Below are 20,214 nucleotides of genomic sequence, written 5' to 3'. Positions count from 1 at the left end.
CGTCCTCCATTTTTTTATCAATGGTGGGCTAAGAAGTAAGGGTGCAACTACCTGTTGCTACCAATTATGGGTTTTGGCCCTCTTCTAGAGCACAAACAAAATACTTCATAGATATTAGATGACTTCTCTCGACCCTTCTAAACCAAAAATCTCAGCTTCCTCAAAACTATTATAGGAATAATAACAATTTTTCCTTTACAAGAGTAACTCTAGTTCTGAAAAATGAATCAACTTTCACAAGAGGATTTCAGCCTCCAAAACTGATAAGGAACTCAACCTCTTCCTCATTTTAAACTTATGAATGCCCTTGAATTAGCCATATCTATTTAAAATTTTAGGGGTATAGATTGCACTTGAGTTTTAGGTACTTGTCCACTTGTTCAATCCTCCAAGATTAAATTCTTCAAACAATGGTAATTATCAATATAGGAATTAGAGACTAAATATCAACTCCCTCTATATTCTTGAATCAAAAAATGTTTTATTATCGAAAGTAATGGCCTGTTATTTTTATCAATCAAATTTCATCCTTAACTTACAAAGGAGGCTCCTTTTAATGGCCTATATACACAAAAATATTATCAATAGTTTGAGATCTATAACTAGATAATACAAATCCATGAAACATTAATTCAAACCCCCTCTTGCAAAGAAAATTAAAAAAATAGATAATTTGTGTTGGCCTCTTCACTATACTGGCCTCTTCATAGGCTTCTCGACTTTCTTTTTTTAGCCACTAAGGCCTCTCAACCTTCCTATTCACTTGTTGAGGCCTTTCAGCCCTCCTGAGACAAACTTGAGGTCTCTAAGCATCCTAATATGGGTTGCATACTATGTACTTCTGCCTAAGGTTTCCTTCTACACTTCTATTCAGAGAGCTTGAGGTCTAAAGACACATTCTAGGGATTTGACTTCCCTTTATTCTAGGGAAGAATAAGCTTGACCATAGACACCATATTTCTCTAGAAATTAATTTCTTTATCAAACCTTTTTACCATAGGAACATATACTCCTTCATTGGTGTTTTAAATGGTTTCTCTGCAACCCTCCTATGATACCATGTTGATTTTTCTTGATCTTCTAGTCTAATAATTACTTCTAATCATATCTTAATTAATTCTTCTTGTGTTACATTCATCATCAAGAAATTATACATATATAATATAACCAGGAAAGAAATAATGATAGTAGGGTCATGAAGAGAGAAACAAACAGAAGAGGCACAAAAATTTACCTTAGGAAAACCTTAATTGGAGAAAAACCCATCAACCTTTTCTTAGAGAAATTTTCCAATTCAACAAGAGATATAATATGATTTTTCGAGTCAAATAAAGTCAAATTGACCATAATTATCCAATGAGTCAAACCTAGTCAAACAAAACACATCTTTTGCCACTTGCACTTTTTCTAAGATTTGGTCAACTAGGTTGAATTTAGGCTTCCTGCAATTGCCTCAGAAACCCTAGTCAACTGTGGTGAAACTTCCTCATACCTGTTGCCAAATTTCTCCCTAGAAAACTTAGTCAAACTATTGGTCAATGCAAGCCAAAGGTTGGTCAAACTTTGAATTGCTTCTCTCCTCTCTCCTTCACATGTGTGAACAGAAAAAAAAACATATTGAGGTGATTTGATTTGGTCTTCAAATGAGGAAGTGGATTGGAAATATATAGTGGTTGAATGAGCTCAAATAGGTGTGTCTTTAGGGTTGTCTGAATTTATCTTGGAGGCAAATTTTGAATTTTAATTTGGAGCCAACTTGTCATGAAATTTATATTTCCATTCTTTTTTAATTTTATGGGTTAATTCAATGATGATATCAATTGTAGCTATCAAAATTCATCATGTCAAGGGAATTAAATACCAAATATACAAAAGAGAGAGAATTCGCATGAGAATGATGATAATCCTTCATATTTTCCATTAATATATCCATAAAATTGGTGACAAATGAGTGATCAACTACCTAACCATAGGCATCTACTGTAAATTCCACCCCCAAACTAGGTTATGAAACCACAGGGACAAATGAGGGTTGTTGGATTTATTTATCATCAATTCCAACACATAATACTCAATTATAGCCACAACCAAACACCAAAAATGCTTTCCTTCATGGAAATATTCTCTAGGTATCTCACCTAGCATTAGTGACAAAACTCTTCCACTTAGACAAACAAAACAAAAGGTCAATATCTCCATTTAATTCATCCCCTCTAGTCCCATAGTGTTGGCATAAATAATTTGAGCTACTGGTTTACCTTTGGGAATCCCTGGACTTTGTATACCTTGGGTCATTACAGTGATGTATCAAACAATTCGATAGTGTGATTTCAAAGACACCTTAGCTCATTTGCAGTGAACATTGATTTAAACAAGTGTGTAATGATATTTCATGTTTATTAGTCTACAACTCTCCCTTAAAACACAATGCCTTCCTTCCACTTCTGCCACAACCCATCTAGATTGGAACAAACTCGTACATATTTCAAGGTCACTAGCTTCTTGGGTTGGTTATATGTAATCCTATCTATGGAGGCATGTTTTCTTTAGCACAAGGAAGAATGTGAGAATAATAGTGAAATAATCTCTCCAAGGAAAATTATACGTTATGTCTCCCATGCATGAGGATCATGTGTCTTCTATATAACATTCTAAATGTGTACTTAGAGCATATGATCAATAGAGTAGGTGAAAGAGATTTTAATATAGCATGGTCAAGGGACAAAACCTCTACAAGGACACATGGAAACAATGATATATTGTATTACAAGAGGTAGCCCAATCCTTGATAAGAAAACCCATGTGATGTTGTCGTATGGGGTTTCAAGATAGCTCATGCTATATTGGTAGGAAAATCCCTTCTTCTAGCTCCATGCAAAGGGTCTTATTTTCCATACAATCAGAAACACCCCCTAGACTAGATCCATATCTTTTAGCCAACTTGATATCCAGAGCCTGAGATGGTAGGATAACTTCCCTTTTGACTTCAGAGGAATACCCTTTATTTGACATTGGGAAATTATGTTGTACTTGGCTCCATACCTTTGTATTTCTTCTTCTTCTCATTTTGATATTCATGCTTAGATATTTTTGAGTAGGATTGATTCTTGCTTTATAGGGGTGGCCTTCGAAATCCCACTTTGTACTGCCAATTATGGACTGTGCAATCTTGTTGATGTAAATTTGGTTATTTGATGGAAATTAAGTAACCTATCTTACCTTACCAAGGACTCGCTTTCCTCTTCCACTCTTGGATTTAGCTCTTGCGTTGCTTCTCAAGAAATATTTTTGGTGGTTATTATATTAGTTATTATACTTTGATTTATAATAGTTAAGCATAACATCAAAACCTAGCGTTCCTACCATTTGGACTAATGACCATTCATTAGTGGGTCCTTTTCCTTGGGCTTCGATCTAGGAAAATTTGCAAAGCATGTTCACATTCTACAGGATGGGATCATCACAATTTAACCCTCTTAGATTGACACGATTCTCATAAACCACTGAATTGAAAATAATACATGATTTTATCTTTTATAATCTAAGGGTTAAAACTAGAATCTTAAATTCTCCAAGTCATAAATTTCACTTACAAACACTTATGGGGGGAATTTTCTGTTTGGACTATTGGAAATATCTTGACAAGGTCCACAAGGTATGGGTATTGAGGGCATGCATGGGTGGCTCAAACTCAAAATATGCTAGGAACGGTCTGAGGTGGGCTCCCAATGCTTAAGATCAAAACTCATACTAATCTACTTGAATCCATCCAAACATGTTGAAAGTTTGATCTACCCCTAATGGCTATAAATGGTTTGTGATTAAAATGGTATAAATGTGGGCATGCATGGTGGGTTACACTCCAAAAATATGATAGGAAGAGCCTAAGATGGGATCCCAAAGTTCAAGATCCAAACTCATACCAATCTAATTGAATCATCTAAACCTTTTTTGTCCCTAACTGTTGTGAATGATACAACGTACAAACTATCTAAATGTGTGCCATGAGTGCCTGGATCACTAAATTATTCAAAATTAGTTGTATTTTTTCAATCTACTTATGAATGGCCTATTGAGAATTGTGACATGAGTATTCTCTCGGATTAGGACATAGCTTACAAGCTTTTGGATTGGAGATGCCTTACACAATATATTGCTACACTTTTTGTCACTTCATCGCCCATTAACGCTTTTAGTCATTCTATGACATTAATATATTTATTCTTTTTTCCTTCTATACTCATCGTTAAATTTAGTTTTTTGGTGGGAAATCAATGGAGATTATTTATCTACAAGTATCTGATGGGCTAACATGTTATTTCTAGTTGCAACTATGAAACAAGCAATTTTAAAATATTTAAGTTGATTTCATGTTAGAATTTATTTAATGTTTTTTTTCCCATTCACTATAGTGAAATTTATTTTACAATTATCATAGGTGAGCGCAAGTACCAAAGGAATATTGATAAATTGTGTGCTCAAAGACAAGCTAAAATTCATGAATTTAAAGTGCAAACAAATTATTATCTGACTCAACAGCTTATTCAGGTTAGTGAGAATTTGATAATTTTATTTTGAGTCATTTTTTCCATTACAAGCCTTTGACATGTTTCATTGGAATTGTCTATTCTTGTTTCTTCATTTAAAACCGACAAGGTAAGTTTAATTTCATCATAAAACAATTTCTCTCCCAAATCATCTAAAAAAACATGTGTATATTGATTCAATTTAAGGCTATCCAAATTATAACTTATTTCCCTAATCTAAAAATGCTAGGAGTCATGGAAAATGAAAAAATTGTGGTGTATAATTTAAATATATCTAATAGAGTTACTTCTTATAGGAGAAATAGAAAGGTTAAGTACATTGATAGAATTTTCATTTTAAATGTTTAAACATTTTTTAGTTGCTTTGGTCACAGTTGAATCAACTATTTATAGAAATATTTTTGGCAATTTATAATGAATATAAGGATGTTGGAAATGATTATCGGTTGTCTAGGACTTGGTTTATGTCTGCTTCAGAAACTGAGACATTTTAGGGGGGGTTACTACCTAAAATATATCCATGAACTTTATGATTCATGCCACATCCACATCTTGTAACATTAGTTTCCATGCCAAAGTTTCAAATACTCTATTCTTCACAAAATTATATTTTGTTTATACAAATAATATTATTTATATATGTTCATACAAAGGACGAACTCCTGAGCCCTTTTTGAACCATTCTATGATACTTTATGTCATTGACGGTGTTTCTTAATGTTATTGAAAACAGTTGGATTTTTTTCTTGAAAACAACATTGCACTTGATTAAGGATGGAATACTAGAAACATCGTTGTCTGAAAAAAATTGGCTTTCCTATTCTAAACTGTTGAAACAGACAAAACATAAAACTATTATGCATGGGCCTAATGACTAAATGATAAACTCTATCTAATAAAATATATTGTAACTACAAATAGATTGCATCATATTATATATGATCCCATACCATGTCATTGTATAAAGGTTATAAATTTCTCAGTAAAGAATGCCATGTGTGAAAGATTATATTCTTCCTTATCCAATACTTGATCAGTATTGGTTGAGATAATTTCTGTTGAAATTCAATTGGTTGTAATTAATGGGATGCATGTGGCTTATAAGAGAATTTGTTGTACTCTCAACTCAAGAGTTCCTTTTGAAACAATTTATATTATGAAACTAATAGTTAGAGTTTGTATATTATGGCATGTATATGGGTTCATTCCTTGTACCTTGGTCCCTTTAGGAGATATTTTTGAAACACGCTATCAAATATTTAAAGGTGTTAGTTAATGAATGCATAGATACTAGTCTTAGAAAATTTATAATCAAATTGATTTATGATGTTCAATATTCACAATTAATTGTGACTAAATATATGAGAGTGATTTTTTTTTGTTTTAACATGATTATTTTTGTTTGATCACAAAGATATGACCTTGATACTACTACAAAGGCAACTACTACTAGTGTTTTAGCTTCCAAATTAGGGGAAGAGTTAGGGTTTAATTTCACCATACAAATTGATGCAAACATTATCCAAAACCAATGGAAAATCCATGATGACAAATGTGTACCATCCGTTGGGATTATAAATAGGAAACATTCCCATGGAAGTAGTGTTAGTGTTGGTAACATTTCGACTGAGCAAGTGGTTGATTAACAAGATGCTTCTGTAGCATTTGTAAACCCTCAAGGTGGCACAAGGCAGCAGTGATATGTATTTGAGAATCATGAAAGGGGAAGTGCGAGTGAAGGAGGTTGGATTTATTGAATTACAACCATGGTTGTTTGTGAATATCCATCGCAATGTTATGCCCTGATTTGTGGTAGTTGTCACATGAACAATGGTGCGTGGTTTCGATGATTTCTTACATCCATTATGAAGTATCTTTTGTCGTGGTTAGTAATTCTAACATAGCATTGTGAGTGATATTTTTTATTGCAATTTCTGAGGCATTCATATTCACTGATATCCTATTCCTCTTGCTAGGCCTTTTGATATTGTGCTTGTAGTTTCCTTGAGCCTGCCTCTACCTAGGCCAATTGTAGAAACTTTGACTTATTGTTTTTATATTTCTCAAAATGTTGATTTATGTTATTTGAGAACCTAGAATTAACTTGGCATCATCTGTTGAGAAGTTGTTTTTACTTATCTAAGCACATTCATCATCTTGTGTTTATAATATAATTTTTACTTTGGGAAGTCTTTAATGTGTAATACTGTACTTAAGAAGGTATCGATTTTTGGCCTTTTTTTTAATTATATTATTGTTTTATACTTGCATGTTTTCCCTTTTCACAAAAGGCTCCACTTATCCTAAGTTTTGACACATGATGGTGTTGGGTGAATTATTTGGACAGATACACATATTTTCACCTTTAATTTCTATTTATGTTTAGGATTTTCTATACTATGAACAATACAATTATATGGAATCCCTTTTTGGTGGCGTATTTCTTCAAATATGAAATTTTTAAATGTGTATTATTGTTGAATTTGGATGCAACTTTGGAAAGTTGTCTATGCTTGCATATTTTAATTCTTGTGTTTTTTTATATAAATGGGAGCTTGTTTTTTTTTAGATGGTTAACTCAAAAATAATTTTTTTCTATCTCTCACTTTCAAGTGAATAAAATGCCATATAATAATCTGCCCAAAATATACATTGATTTGATTGACCATATTAAAACTTAAGAAAAAGTTATTAGTGCCATATAGTGAATTGAATGAAACCAAAGGTGCATTAAGCGAGAAGGCATAAACAATTAAGAAGTATACACTATAGAACATAAATCATTATATGCATGAGAAAATGAATCAATAAACTGTAAAAACACAGTTATACCAAATAGGAGATTGATGACAGAGTTGGTCCTTGATGGACTACGTCTCCGGGTCCGCTTTTAAGATGAGCAACCATTTTTATTAGGAATGAAAAGAAGGCAATGTTTACACAGCAATTCTATCAAACTAAGCTTGCACACAGGAAACTATGACCTCTATAACTAGAAATCTCTTTGAACCAGCTTTCCAATGCCACTTATGGTTTCCAATTCTATCTCTGGATGCCCAAGATATGATCAAAACACTGACTGCCTCTCTGTTTCAGCTTCTGAATAACAAGTACAACAACACTAAAAAATCCTCACTAACTCCTCTCAAGTCTGCAAATGTACATTTATACAGTGGTTAGATGCATCATAACCACTTTCCTTCATTCAGAATGCATCAGCTGACTTAAGGGGTTAGTTGATGAGTTGTTGGTGTGTCACATAGTGACATTACAAGTTTGTTTGAACAAATATTTAATAAAAATCGCACAAAACCCATTTTGGACTTTGGTTTAGCCTATCAACTGCTAGTTATTAGCTAATCGAGTGGAATAGGAACTGTCTACATGTAATCAGGCACTGACTATTTGCCATAGCAGTTTGAGGTGGAAGTTATCCTGGTGCTCACATAGCGCTGCCACCGCCTAACCGTAACCTTCCACTGAAACTGCAGAACTAACCCAAAATGAACCCATACCTGCTCAAAGAACATCTATACAGTCTGCTTAGCAGTGACTTGCTTTTTGCATGGCATGAGAATGCACATTTTTCTTAATTGATCCACTACAACATACATATAATCATGTCCTTTCCTAGACATTGGTAATCCTTCTAGAAAATCCATGGAAATACTGTCCCATGGTCGTAAAGGAACCAGAAGTGGCATATACAATCCAATCTTTCGATTGCTTGGCTTGCTTGTGGAACACATTATACATCCCTTGATGTATTTAACAATTGTTTTATACATTCAAGGCTAGTAACAATACCTCTGTATTTGCACCATTGTCTTACTTACACCGAAATGTCCTGATATACGAGAAGAATGAGCTTCCTGTATGACATGTGGCCTTTATGTCTGTGGTATGCACAACTTACCCATATGATTTAATAACCTGTCATGAATATGATAATTAATTTCTTCAACCTAAGTACCTTAGGTCGGTGATTCATAAGCATCTTTGAAATCAACATCCGTAGCATATTGTTCTAAATAACTTTCATGTTTTAAAGAACTATTTTGAAGTAGTACTACAACATTTAAATATGGCCTTGATAACATATCCGCTACTTTATTTGTTGTCCCTTTCTTATACTTGACGACTAAATGAAACTACTGAAGAAATCCCATCCACCTATAATGGTGATATTGTTGCAATTTAGTTTGTGACTGAAGGTACTGAAGTGGCTGATGATCTGTATGAATTATGGTTTCTTTTCCCATTAGATAATGTTTCCATTTTTTAACACTTTCTACCAAGGCAAATAATTCTTTGTCGTAATTGGATAATTTATCACTGCTTTGGAAAAAGTCTCTGAATGAAAACAAATAGGTTTTCCTTTTTGTAATAAAACTGCACCCATGGCATAACCACTAGCATCGGTCTCTATCTCAAATGGCTGTTGTAAATTAGGCAAAGCTAAGATTGGAGTTGTAACTAGCTTTTGCTTAAGTTTATTGAAAGCTTTTTGTTGCTTTCCTCCCCACTAAAAAATAACTTTAGACCTTGTTAAAGCATGTAGTGGTGCTGCAATTAAAGAAAATTGAGAAATAAATTTTCTCCATTACTGAATTGCACCTAAGAAACCTCGAACTTTAGTTACATTTTGTGGTCTTGGCCACTTAATAATTGCTTCAATTTTAGTTGGACCTATTTTTAGATTGCCTCCTCCAACTATGTAACCAAGATAATTTAGTGAAGTTCTTCCAAACTCACATTTAGCAAGTTTTAGACTTAACTGTTCCTTTTGCAATATTTATAATACTTGCTTTACATGTCTAACATGTTCTTCTTTGCTTTTACTGAATATGATAATGTCATCTAAGTAGATTATAACAAATCTGTCAAGATATGGACGGAACACATCATTCATTACCCACATAAAAGTTGCTGGTGCATTAGTCAAACCAAAAGGCATTACTAACCATTCGGATAATCCTTGTCTAGTTTTAAATGCAATCTTCCAAATACCATTCTCTGCAATATGGATTTGATGATATCCACTTCTTAAATCTAACTTAGTGAAATAAACAGATGTTTGAGTTGATCAAGCAAATCATCTATTCTTGGAAAAGGATACCCGTTTTTTATGGTAATTTTGTTTAAATCTCTAAAATCAACACACATTCTCCATGTACCATCTTTATTTGGCACTAAGATTATGGGTGAACCACATGGAGAAGAACTTGACCGAATAAAACCTTTTTCTAACAAGTCTTGGATTTGCTTCTTGATTTCCTCATTCTCTATGACTGACATATGATACATTCCAAAATTCGGAAGAGTAGCATCTGATAACAACTGAATCTCATGTTGTATTTCTCTCTTAGGAGGAAGATATTTGGGTTCTTCAAAAAGACTTGAAAAAGATTCTACTATTTCAACCAAACTATCTTTAAGGGGAATTTCACAACTTTAAAAAACATCCTTAAACTCCTTAGGTTGTTCTTTGATCATTAAGAGAACATATTTCTTACTTGAACTAATCAATCGTTTCATTTGATTTCTAGTGACTAAATCTAGATGAGCTTTAGTTTTATGTGCTCTAATGATAAATCCAATTCCATCCTTCTTTAAGATACACTTATGCTCCTTTCGATAAAATAGTGCATCATGGTCATAAAGGTAAGGACTCCCTAGCACAACCCCACATATATCAGCTTGAATCACATCTAGATCTACTTCATCAATAAAATGATTTGCAATGGCAAACTTTCAGTGACACTGCTTAGTTACTTTCAGCTATGTATCCTTAGTAAGCCATCCTAATGGATATGGTGTTGGATGATCAGAAGTTTCCAAACCCATTTTCTTTACTAGATCTACAGATATTAGATTAGCTTGTGACCCTCTATCAAATAATGTGTCTATTTTCTTATGCTTAGAGACAATCCTTATATGGAAGAGTTCAACTCTCTTATCCTCATTTAGAGGACTTATGTTTGAAGAGGTAGTGGTAGCATTAGAACTAGAGGCTACATCAGAAATTTTACCTGTTGTCACCATGGAAGTTACCTTTGATTCATCTCCTGAATCCAAACCAAGATCATGTTGGACAACTATGATAGCTTTCTTCTCACCCTTCTTCTGAAACTTCTGAGGTCTGAGTTTCGAATGAAGCTTCCAACATCTAGCTTTGTCATGGCCAACTCTCTAACAATGTGTGCATGTAGATCGATCACTATCTTTCTGAATTGTTGCTGATTTCTTTCCTTTGTTAATACCCTTCCTCTTACCATCCTTTGAATCTTTGTTTTCCAACTACTTGGAAGTTTTTGGTGAGAACTTGAAAGGTCTCCCTCCTGATTCAATATGAATAGCCTTTACACAAACTTGATCAAAGTCATCGAGATTAAACATTAACAACGTATGTTGTAAATATAAATGTAGACTACTGATATACTTTAACAAAGTTTCTTTTGACTTCATTGAGATTCCAAGTGTAAGTGATTTCTTGCAGAATTCCTAGGTGAAATCCTGAACACTTTGTCCTTTTCTTTGTCACAAATGTTGCCAATCAATTACGGTTTGTTGCATATACCCTAAAGGATAAAATTTCTTTCTAAGGGCTTTTAGAAACTTTGTCCATGAAGAAATTACTTTACCCTTATGCTTTAAATCTGACTGAGTATGACTTTCCCACCAAATTAGGGTTGTACCTCCCATCCAAAGGGTAGCTAATTGTATCTTAGTTTTATCATCAATTATGTTTTGTATTTGACAATAAACTTCTATTTGCTTTACTCAATTATCCAATTTCTCAAGACTCATTTCTCCATTATAAATAGGAAATTCAAATTTAATGTCAAGCTTTGAAAGAGAAGTTTTATGAGGCTTCTTTTCTTCACCTAACTCTGAACTTGAAGAAGAAGATGAAGAAGATGATGATGGAGATGATGGCAGTGAAGGAGGTTTATCGGCCTTGCCTTTACCTTTGTCCTTCTTCGATGTCTTTGAAGAAGAAGCATCTCTCGTCTTCTTATCCTTGTACAACTCTCCCAACATCTGCTGCATATTCAGGAATGCCTACTAAAACTGTTCTTCACTCATCTTAGTTTCAGTGTGTTCACCTGCATCAGGCTCTGACATGGTTGATTTATGAACAGTCCTTCGCTTTCCCATTTCGGGATCGCCTTCTTCAACTGTTCCTTCTCCTCGTCGTGACCTTGACCTGGTTAACATTCACTGGCTAACTCTGTTATCATAACCTGCTCTAATACCAAATTATATGATCTGATCGACCATATTAAAACTTAAGCAGAAGTTATTAGCACCTTATAGTGAATTGAATGAAACCAAAGGTGTGTTAAGCAAGAAGGCATAAACAATGACGAAGGATATGCGACAGAACTTAAATCTTTGGATGCATGAGAAATAAATCAATAAAATGTAAAAACACAGTTATACCAGATAGTGAGGTTGATGACGGAGTTTGTCCCTGACAGACTATGTCTCTGGGTCCACTTTCAAGATGAGCGACCATTTTTATTAGGAATGAAAAGAAGGCGATGTTTACACAGCAATTCTGTCAGACTAAAATTGGACATGGTAAACTCTGACCTCTATAACTAGAAAGATCTCTGAACTAGCTTTCCAACACTTCTTACGATTTCTAATTCTGCCTCCAGATGCCCAAGATATGATCAAAACATTGACTGCCTCTTTGTCTCAGCTTCTGAATAACAAGTACAAAAACACTCAAAAATCCTCACTAACTACTCTCAAGTCTACAAATGTACATTTATATAGTGGTTAGATGCATCATAACAACTTTCTTTCATTCAGAATGCATCAACTGACTTAAGGGGTTAATTGATGATTTATTGGTGTGTCACATAGTGACATTACAAGTTTGTTTGAACAAATATTTAATAAAAATCACACAAAATCCATTTTTGGACTTTGGTTTAGCCCGCCAATCATTAGCTGTTAGTTAACTAAGTGGAACAGGAATAGTCTACATGTAATCAAGCGCTGACTGTTTACTGTAGCGGTTGGAGGTGGTGGTTATCATGGCACTCACATAGTGCTGCCACTGCCTAATCGTAACCATCCACTGAAACTGCGGAACTAACCCTGGCGGCTACCTTACAGTGTTCACATGTCCAAACACCTCCAATACGGTTTGCTGATGGTTTAGCATTGTGGTGAACTCTAACCTCTGCCCACTGACTCAAACACATGAGTTGTGGTCCTGTTGTGGTTAAGGATGGCAGTTTGACTGTTTAACTCCGATGGTCATAACATGCGGTGGTCACATGCTTCCCCGATGCAGTTTAGGCAACCTTGCGGTTAAGTCTAATATGTGTTTTGTTTTTATATTGTTTTAACAATGTTTTATTTAATACATAGGCTCGAGAGGTATTAGGTGATAGGTTTTTTGACTTAGGGTTTATGTTTATAGTTCAACACATAGCATGGTGTGTTTTTTTGTTAGGTTTTAGATTAGGTTTGGATTTTAATGTAGGAATACAAGCCTTCTGGGCCCAATACATGAAATTTCAACACATTTTACCATAAATTATCACTGTGTGACATCACCCATCGACCATATCTGCCACTGACGATGTAACTAGAACCATACTGATCATGTGTAACTGAATCAATGGAATCCTCCTCGATCATACATCAACAATATTCAATATGATCAGTAGTCACATTTGGAAAAGCCTATGAACTTCACGCAGTGGAGGAGCATGCCTTCTAGGATTTTAACCTGGGTCATTCTTACAACAACTGCTCCAAGTTGCTACTAGACCACAGTCTGGTGGGGATCACAGGCTCATTTTATATAATCCCTCTTGGTGCAACTACACATCAACCACTACTTCAAGGTGATCCCATCACTCTAAGAAAATCTCTCATGGGAATTGAACCTTGTCCAATGGTGAAAAACTCCCCGCTCCTCATCATTGAGTTGAACCCCTTTGGTATTTTATATAGGTTTATATGATTTGGTTTATTGAATTATTCCAGATATATGGAAGTATACATAGTTTCACTACATATTTATCCCTTCATATATGCATTTCAAAATGTTCTTGGAATTTATTTCCACTAAATTTTCACCTTAATACATGGAAATATTTGCAGAAGGTCTAATTTGTTTCATAACATATGAACACATTAGTGGAAAGTGAGTTTCACTTGATGATGTTGTGGGTAACAGGTCTGAATGGGTGTTTTATTTTTACTTGCAGGTTTGGCTAAGAAATAATATTTTCCATACGTAACATATTACTGCCCACACCTCCATGCACTAAATGGTTCACGTCAAGTAATATTTGCTGATATGGTAACTGGTTCAGGAAGCTCTAGTTTAGGGACCAATGGAATTAAATTCAAGATTGACGAAAATCAATCCCCTAGCAGTGATTGAAATAATATATCCAATTCTGAAGTCGTCAGAAAGTTGGTGAATGCCTCAGTTTTTGATACTTCCAAAGAAACTGAGTGAACAAAGTCCCAAGAGCTGACCAATTGAAGATAACACTTTGTAGGTTGTAAACTTGCCTTGATCATGAAAATATCATTTCACATGTATAGAAAATTGAGGGTTTATTGTTAACAAGAAAGCTTTAATCAATTACAAGTTCAGTTGTGTGTGTTAATACGGAAAAGCTAATACAGACATGATGTAGGAAACCTTGAATTTGATGATCAAAATTGATTGTTTTGATGTAGTATAACATCTATGATCAAAATATGAATCCAAAGATTCATTTTATCTACTAGATGATATTTGATGTTCAATTTCTAGTTTCTTCAATTTAAGAAACTAGAATGTCTGAAAGCTTTTAGATTTCTTTGTCTATTGAGTTCAATCATGTGTACACTATTTGAGCTTTTAGTGGAGTTGTGATTCATTTATACAGGGAGATGTGTAACAATGTACTTTATGATCTTTCATTTTTTAATCAAGAGTTCCATGAGTCGATACTTCTTTATACATATATCATAGATGAACTCATGAAACAATATTTCATGTGTAAATTATAGTCCAACCAATATTAAGTTGGAAACTCATATTGTAATAATTGTCATTTAATATAATATAATTTATGTGGTTGATGGAATTTATAGTTTTACATGATATTATTTATAATTGTAATTAACATATATAACTTTGTGTTTTCGTATTAGATGAGCATGCACATTGTATGACATTTTTTTTTTTTGAAAAATCATACTAATTAATTTATGTTGATTAATCATGGACACATAAAATCAAACTAAAACTACTAAATTAGTAGTTTATATTGATTAATGATGAAAACAAATAAAATGAATATACAATGACTAAATTAGTCATTTATAATGATTATCAATGAATGTAAATTAACTAAATATAAAATACTAAATCAGTCATTAATATAATGAATATGAAACTACCAAAAAATGACAAATGACTACTATAAATGATAAACTTGTGATTACAAGTGATTACTAATTTTTGCATATATATGACTTTTAGTAGCTAATTTACAGTATCTTATAACTCAACGGAATTTTATCAATATTTCTTTGGTCATTAATTGGTTTTAAAAAATGATTAAAAATTACATATTTATGACTATTAGTAGCCAATTTATAGTATTTTATAACACGACCAATATTTTGGTCATATTTCTTTTTTCATTAATTGGTTTTCTTGGGTGATCATGTAGTAGTATATTTTTCTGTATATTTGGTCATTGATTGTGACAATAATGACTAAATCAATTACTAAATTAACGACCAAATTTATGACTAAATATACTAGTAGACAATAAAATTGAGAAAGCCAATTAATGATTAAGCTCAATACAACTAAAATTTGTTCGTGTTGTAAGATATTGTAAATTAGCCACTATTGGTCACCAACTGAAGAAATGTTGTTTATATGAAAATTTTAGTTGTTTTTTTAGTAACTAATTAGCTATTTTGTACTAGTGTAGGAAGATCCATTGTTGTTGTGCGAGAAGACCCATTGTTTCTTTTTGCTTGAGCCCTGATTTCTAGAAAGAAAAAAAGTTGACACAATGTGCACCTATGTGTTGAGTTTCACACAACTTCCAAAGCATCTAGAGGATTATTTAAAGATTATATTGGATGGTGGTCATTGATTCCGCCATTCGATGCATAGATCATTGAAGACACAATTTTCATTCCCGTGACATCCAATTTGATTGTTTTCACTCTTAGAAGCCTAAGATACAGAGTGGGCACTGCTGTAAAAAGGAACGAGGTTTATTCCAAAAGTAAATCGTCATGGCACTCAATGAACCAAAAAATATCAACTTATTCCTCTTTTATGAAGGACGTGGCCATAATTGCATAGGTTAGATTAGAGGATGGGCATGTTCATGTGTTAGATCAGGGTTTTAAGCTTAATGTATAGTTGATTTTCTGGTTAGGTTGGTCAATATACTCAACTTGGGTTAGGTTATGGAGAACGCGAGATGTTGGGAGGTCATGCAGTGAGAAAAACATTCGATGGATAGTAGTCACTGGGTCTAAATGAAATTGAAGCACTCTAAACACCCAATAATCATTGAATTTACTTTAATTTTCATTGTAATGTGTTAATATATTAATAATAATAAAAAATACAGGTATAAGAAACCATATCAAATGGATTTCCCTATGACTTCTTCAAGGTACACTCTACTAGTTACAAACATTGTTAAAATTAAGACCTCTATTATCATTACTATTTCCATTTGTAACATGGATTTAATTTTTACATTCATTTCAACAATCATATAGATGGACAAGTTGTAAATAAAATAAGAAGCGTGATGTTGGGGAATTAGGTTTTAAAAAGAGAATATAATGTTGCAAATTGTTTGGCTCTTACATTCTGAAAATATGATTGAATATAATGAGGAGTGTCATGGCAAAGGTTTGATCAATTCTAGGTTGCACCACCAAGCTAAATATAACATCTCCTAACATGATTTTTGATGTTACTTTTTTTCATGTTTCCTACACCATAAAACATTAATTATCAATTGAACTTAATTATATTGTAGCTAATTTTGTATAGGAGTGAAGTCAATTGCTTGAATTAGGTCCTTTGCTTTGGATTCAAAAAATAATCTCAAAATTTGTAATAGAGATAAAAATGATATTTTGCTTTTAACATTTGGAATAATTAAGTTATATTGGATGAGAAGAAACCTTATCTACAATTTCTCCAGAGGCACTGAATTATGTGAATGACGATCTTGGCTTGTAGAAGGATCCCTCAATTTGATAATACCAAAAATTCATCTTCTCCACCTTTAATGGGTTTAACACTACAATGAAAAAGTTTTTTCTATAGATAAGTCTCCAAGCCAACCTCTTAACACTACTTAATCTAAGAACCATGGCCATATCCTCTAAATTATTCCCATGTGTCCTCAAAACTCAATATTTGGTGTAGCCAAATAACTAATCGATATAGCCAAATCTATGAAATATATATGATGATGGTGCAATAAATTTTAATATTTAAATTAAGTGTACTTGTGGCGTAATTTGAGCACAAATTTCCCCATAACATCCATGAGAAATAATTGGTTTTTGGGATGAGATGCATAATTATCAACTCTCATGACCACATTTCTAGATAAATCAAAGGTTTTGAAGCCAACGTGATTGAAGAGGATAGATCTCTTCCATATGGTGAAGGTAGAGGGAGAGGGGGAGTTCATTTCATAAATTTTATTATCATGGCCAATGGATACTAAAATTCTCGTGAGAGAGGAGAAGATGCGAGGATGCACTTGAGACATTCTTATAGCTCCAAAGAAAATGCAAGAAACATCAAAAATAAAAATAAAATCAAATTGAAGTCATAATGATTATTGGTTTTGAAAATACTTTCAAGTTTTTAATATTCAAATAAAATATTAACTGATTACATAAGAAAACCTTACCTAAGAACAAAGGAAATATGATTTATCACCTATATAAAACTTTTTTCATTCTTGATGAGCATTAATACTGTAAAACCAAGCATTTATTTTCTCTAGGATACCTCCACCCAAAGACCCTGAATGGTTTAACAGTTTTAATCATCAATAAAAAAAAATTATAACAAAAACCCTTCATAAGATTAGCTATTCAGGAAGAGAGAGTAGTGAAAAAAATTAAGAAGTATTTACCTAGTAGAAATTATCTATAATTTGGAAAATGAATGACACTAATAGAGAAGGGTTTCTTCTATCTGTGTTGTTTCCACTAAAACTTGAGAAGATTTTGAGCATAGAAACCCACATTTTACTTGTAAATCGAAGCAACCCTCATGTTAATTTTTAATTGGAAACTAAAAGATACTATAAGCAAGGAAACCTCTTTAAAGGAAACAATCAAATGAAACCAAAAGACTATTCTTACCAGCGATGTCATAGGATCAAATCCAAGGGGCGGTTGTGCTTCTAAATACTTAAGCAACGAAATCTTGATTGATTATTAGAGATAGGATGACACTATATCGATAAAATATTGTTCAAAGGGTAATGAAAAAGAGATTTTTTTCTTTAAAAACCTTAAGAAAACTATGAAAACTCTAAAAACCTTGCTGATACCCATTTGTTGCCCTTTTCTCAACACTCCAAGGTGTTTAAGCCGAGAAATGTGGTGGGTGATTGTCTAGTCAATTTAATGTCTTAAATTGCTCTACATAAATTATCAATCCGGGTATCGTAAACTGATGAAGTGTGGTGCACTATATGTGCTTAGTTAACCTTTCTCTTACTTCGTTGTTTTATAGTTTATGTTTGTTTTTGGGGTTTTGTTCTTGTTGGTTTTCTAAAGTGTGTAATGAAAATGGAAATCCTATTCTAAGGTCTTAAGAATACTTTTAAAGGACAAGTATGGATAAAGATTTCAAGACAAGGCCTTTGTCCCTAATGGTAATTTCCAAAACTTAGCACTTAAAAAGAACTTAAAACATATTATTGATGGAGTTAGTATTTAGACAAAAGTGTAAATATACAACTAGTTCAATCAAAATAAAATGCAATAATCAAATAATGAGAGAATGACTATGTGACCCAGTATCCTTGTTGCTTCAGCAAAAGGACAAGATGATTCTATCACATCATTAGTTCATTAAAAGGCTATGTGCATCACTAATCTAGAATCAACTTGAAAGCAATTTATGTACAATAATATACATGTTAAAAAGAAAATAAAATGCAGTAATTCAAACTGTACATTAATATACATGAAAATCAGAAAAAGAAATACAAGAAAATAAAGTAAAGACATTTGTACATTAATATACATGAAATAAGAAAAAGAAATGCAAGAAATTAAAGTGACAACTATACAAGGCAGGGGCCCCCTACTACCTATGAAATCAAAGCAAAACTAAACACACTTGCATGAATTAAAATTGCATGAATGAAAAATCTAATCTACCTTACATTCTACAAAGCAATATTTACAAAATGAAATCTACTCTACCTTACATCCTAATATGCTCCATGACATCTACTTCACATCTCCTTCCATGTTGAGAACATCAAAGCTTTATTCAATTTCTTCAAAAGTACAAGGTTCTCCAAAGCTTTCAAAAGCCATCAAGGAAGAACTACAAAACAAGCTTAAGCTAAAATAGACTAAAAAGACTAAGTAATGAAGGAGAGAGATCTCCTATTTATACAAAAAGATGAGAGCCATCTCATTAATGAGAATCCATGAATCTCTCCCTCTACCTCTAGAGTCCTAATCAAAATAGGAATTGATAAGACACATGTCTTTTTAGAGTTATAATACAATTAGGAGATGTGACACATATCCTCATGATCCCATGATTCTTTCCAACCAAATTCGAATTTGGCCTTAGAGTGCCACATAAGGGTCTTCTAGAAGTCTCCTTTCAACCTACACATGTCAACAACCTCAACCCATTTGTTAGGTATAAGCATATGCACATTATTTTCTAATGTTTAACCACAAATTCACTTAAAAGACTTAGAAATAATAAATATTGGAAAAACATAAAGGTGGCCCAATGATAATGAAAGTGGGATGAATGTGGTGACATAGTAGTGAAATGGAGGTGAAATGGAGGTGATATAATGGACATAATAGTGAAAGTGTAATGGAAATGAATGACATTTTCAAGACTCAACATACCCCCCAACTGAAGCTATTGCATGTCCTCATGCAACATATATTACATTAACTCTTTTTATGCTTGAGCTTTGGCTTAAATTTGCATGATATCATTTGATAACTTCATATTCCTGCAAAGTGTTTCACTTGAATTGCAACATGGTTGGTTCTTGTGTTACAACCATTTTTTTCCTTTTCTTCTATTTTGATCTTTGAACTTTGCATAATGATATTTTGATTATTGTTGCAAAGTATATCTTTATTGGATTGCATGAAGGTTGGTTCTTGTGTGAAACCATCATTTTGTTTGTATCAAATTTATCCTTTAAGCACTTTTTCAAAAGCCATTGTATGCTCATAATAGCAATGTAATAATTAATATATGTTGGAAGTATGTGAGTTCCTGAATATGATATGGACATGGAAAGATATGAATATGAATGTATTCCCCCCCCCAACTGATGGTATTGGCAATTTTATGAAATGAGGAAGAGAAATGTTTTTCCAACAATTATCATTCTAGATTTTTATGGAA

The 20,214-nt window shown here is 33.0% G+C and overlaps 1 pseudogene; it reads left to right on the top strand.

Annotated features, from left to right (window-relative positions):
- LOC149231530 (uncharacterized) overlaps window positions 1-13,965 on the top strand; it is a 40,614-nt pseudogene extending 26,649 nt beyond the window's left edge.
- Window positions 13,966-20,214: the final 6,249 nt, after the last annotated feature.

The sequence above is a fragment of the Pinus tabuliformis genome, chromosome J (assembly GCF_031772625.1).
Source record: "Pinus tabuliformis cultivar Carrire ecotype Pingquan chromosome J, CPIR1, whole genome shotgun sequence".
Classification (NCBI taxonomy): domain Eukaryota; kingdom Viridiplantae; phylum Streptophyta; class Pinopsida; order Pinales; family Pinaceae; genus Pinus; species Pinus tabuliformis.
Note: the sequence above shows the minus strand (reverse complement) of the source record. Positions and strands in the feature narration are given on the sequence as shown.